The sequence below is a fragment of the Lytechinus variegatus genome, chromosome 2, assembly GCF_018143015.1.
Source record: "Lytechinus variegatus isolate NC3 chromosome 2, Lvar_3.0, whole genome shotgun sequence".
In the NCBI taxonomy this organism is placed as follows: Eukaryota; Metazoa; Echinodermata; class Echinoidea; order Temnopleuroida; family Toxopneustidae; genus Lytechinus; species Lytechinus variegatus.
In genome coordinates, this window is record NC_054741.1 from 68207003 (window position 1) to 68211485 (window position 4483).

Consider the following 4483-nt stretch of genomic DNA (forward strand, 5'->3'; position numbering starts at 1 on the left):
AGTGATCTATTTCTATTTCAGTCTCTCTATTCCCTGTCTACTGCCTATTATGTCAAGATATGACATAGAGTAAAACTCAAAGGAGGTTTTGTTCTCATAATGGCGGATCCTGGAGGTGAGATCTAGGTCTCTGTCAATGATTTATTAAAAATAAACCCTCCCACTTTATTTTCTTGTGAGATTATTTTACATTGTAGAAATGTTGACCATTTTATCTTGTCATTGAAAATGAATCCTACTTTTTTTTCTAGACACAATGCCTTGTTTATGAACGCCGGCTAGATCACATAATAAAAACATCAAATCCAGCAGTCACACACACGCCCTCCCTCACACACATACACACACACCACACACACATATATATACATATATAATATAGAAAAATAGAAAAAGTATGAAATTATGGAATAAAATAATCACAAATGGTTTAGAAAGTGCCGTAGAAATAAAATCGAGTGTGACTTTACCTTTCATTCTTGAGAGCTATGCTCTTTTTAAAATCTACAATTTTGGTATGAATTTGCTTATTCATATCAATTTTTGGAGATTAAAAGAAACTAGCAAAAGTGAAATATTCTTATACGAAAAACGTTTTAGGATGCTGCTGAAAATCCATATTTTTTTCAACTAATCTTTCGACTCTATGCCTTCTTCATGGGCTCTATAAACAAATCAAAACATATAAAGTAAAGAAAAAAAAAACGCCCGAACATTCTTTCTCTGTCACGTGTTTCAGTCAGAATTTGTTGGTTCTGAATCCACTGAAGTCTCTTTAAGACAACTCCATTGGCTCGTCGACAGATACCAATTCATTTATGGTAAAAATATATCAGAATTTTATGTCAGGGATGACGTTTAATTTGCTATGACGAAGATAGCCAATGCGTTTCTAATTACTGTACGCTGTGAATTGATATCAGTTTAATCCCGTATTATTAGTTAAAAGCTTCATCAATTATTGTATTGCACCAAACGGTCGGAATGAGAAGGTCATTTAAGGCAGTGGAAGTCAGTGGTGCGACGTAAAGTGCATTATTCTTCGACGACCATGATTCACGTGACTTCATAATTCTATTCCGATGTCCAGATTTTGAAATCAATTTTCCAGGAGCAAATGGTAGTAGATAACTCCATACATCTCAGACAGCGGTAATAAGAGATGCTGAATAAAAGGAAATACATTGCTTACTAAACAAACGCTGTATTCTCATGACAATTACAGGAAACTTTTCCTTTGATTTAACAAATTGATAGTTGGAGAGGGTATTGTGATATTTAGGATGATGTAATTATGAGCAACTAGGATTGTATGATTGATTTTTGAAGGGGAGGGGAGGAGCCACCAAATCTTCAAAATAGAATAATTCGTTGTCATGAGCTTGCGTTCTAATTGGAACATTTGCAAGTGCGAACAAAATTCAAAGGAGAAGTGATATTAATTTGAAAATCATATTTCTCATGTAGTTATTGCCCTGTATGATGAATTTGATACCAGCATAATGGTTGTGAAATTCCCTTTAACCTCGTTCAAACTGTGATATACCACAAGCAATGCATATGTGGTGTTATAAACTTTTTTTTTTTAAACTAAGGCCAAGGTGGTTGATTTGGGCGGCAAGCGTAAGCGGCACAGTTGATTGGAAGGAGAGGAGTTAACAGAAGGTAATCGCGTGACCAAAAACCACATTATCTGCAGTCTCAGTATAAAAATCATGGCGGTATTGTTTGAGTAAAAATAGCTTATACAAACAGAGAAAGTGAGATCCATTTTTGTGGGGGCTAGATATGGGCCAGGCATATCAGGAAAAAATGAAAATCTAGTTGCGAGTGAGCAATTTTATATTATATATATATATATATATATATATCTAATTCTGCGATAGATCTTGACTTAATATTCACAAAATATTTCATCCTTCTTTATTTCCTCTTTTTTCCCTTTCTCTTTTTTTTCTAGGTCAACCTTTTTTGAGGGGGAAGGGGTGCAAGCGCCCCTAGTCCTCCCATCTGTACGCCACTGCAATGTAAAACCAAATAAAAGAAATCAAAGTATGTATATGAACAAAAAAAATCTGTTTACAAAATCCAAGAGATTATGATATCAACTCCCCAAATCTCGTTTGACAAGCTTACATTCCCTATCACTAAGATTTGTGTCCAGTCCAAAAAGAGATCGAGAAAATTATTGATTTGAAATCTTTCGAATTGAAAATTCAATCAATATTCATTTTTTTCTTCTACATATCATTGTATAATGTAGTAAATATATGTATTGAAGTACAGCTATATTCACATCTTCCTTAGATCGTATCTAGTGCTTCATGAGGAGTTTCGTCTGATTTTTCCAAGCGATATTTTAAGCTACCAGATCTGAATAACTTCCATTTCGCGAAATTATATTAACTTATGCTTATGAATACGTGATATTGGCAATGAAACCATCTACCTTCTCCCAGCACGCCCTCAACCTGCAATTTGGAACGATATTTTAACTGAGGGGGGGGGAGGGGTGCTGATGTAAATTTGACAAGCAAAAAAAAAAAGAAAAAACTTTCACTAAAAAAATGAAGGTCATTTTGGTCCCGAGAAAGGGGGGGGGGCACTTTTGTGTTGCATTTATCAATATCTCACACCTACTAGAATCCCAGGGGGGTGCTGCCATTGGAGAATACTACACACAGCACCCCCGCTTCCTAGGGCCATGAGAGTAAACGGAGATAATGATAATTGCGACGGGGTACATGGTCACACACAATATGGGACTCGAAGACAGGAAATGAATTCGCTCAAATTCGCGTGGAAAACGGAAAGAAATACAGGTGTTTCGCAGTCAATGACGTCATTGCCGACATTGTGAGAACAAACCCAAGGTTCTGAGGGGCGGAGCTATGCTTGGGAAGCCTGCGATTTATTTATTGGGAGGGATAGAGGTTTCTTCGAAAGTGTGAACTCTCCTTGACTTGTTACATTGAAGAGACGTAATCACATAAGGGATGGAGGATATATGGTGGGCATATTCAGAAGTAGGACTATTCTTTTATTTATTTACTTATACATTTGATTATTTTCTAATTCATGTTTTTGCTTCGTTACTTGTTTATTTACTATTTGTCTATTAACCTTTGTAATGATTTATTCATTTATTATTGGTTTTCATCGTATAGCTCATCCATCAACAATTGGAAGAGGAAAATGATTAATTTTGTAGTAAATTTCATGCAACTTAAATCCATGCCTAACACCGCTCTATTTTTCTTTCTCTCTCTCCTCTCTGACTTTCTCTATCTCTTCTATCTCTTTTTGTTTTTCATTTTCTCGCTTTGAATCTCTGTATCTCGCTCTCTCTCTCTCTCTCTGACCCCCTTTTTCTCTCGACCTGCTCGATGGCCCTTTTCTCTTCCTCTTGCTGTGTCTGCCCTGAAATACAGCAGCTGATTTTCAAGTTCATTTAGGCTGAAGTAAAGACACCATAGAAAGAGGGGGTGTTGAAACACCCCTAAGATTTTTCTGGGGGTGCTGCTTGAGTTATACGATAGACAGCACCCCGTGAAAATCCTATTGGTATTCTGATATGGAACAATTTGACTTCATCTTGGAGCAAATATCTTTTTTTTTATTCATTACTTTTTTGTTTGATTCTTGAATTTTTCCGGACCAAAATCACCTTCATTTTGGGGTAAACATACTCTTTATTTTTATTCGTTTAATTATATATTTTTAATTATTATTGGTGTTTTTTAAAAAACAGCACCCAATGTCAAAACTTGTTCCCAGGCATCCCCCCGGAACGAAATATTTTATTTGATTTATTTATTTACACATTCCAATAACATAAGTAAATACAAGTGTAATCATTTTTTCTCACCATAACATAACAATAAGCAAATGACGTAAGGAATAACATATGCATGCATACATTCTAATATCTAAATGAAATATGATTATACCTGATAAATGTTTTTTATTATTATTATTGAAACATATAGCAGAAAAAAATATATATATACATTATCGACATAATAGATTTTGAAATGTGGGAGACCTCCAACTTAAATCCTTTAAGAATCATGAAAAAGAACGGCAAGCTTTCGTTTTTACGCAGAAAGGAAACACACTGTGTATGTACTCATGATACTAATAAAAGCAAGATCTTTCAAAATCGTATTAGCACAGAAATGTATTAAAAACATCACATTCACTTTATTATTATCAATAAGGTTACCATTATCGATAAAAATATCAATATCGGACTCTTTGATTATCATTATCATTGTTCATTACCATTACTGTATTCACGCTTTTAGGGATAACAATCATCATCGTCATCATCATCTTTAATCATCAACATCAACAGAAACAACATCATCATCACCACCACCAACACCACCATATCATCATAAGTTAATCGAAAGAGTCAGGTGTAGACAGAGTAAAAACTGGGGATGGGGAGGTATGATTTTTTGCGCGCGCGAACGATCGT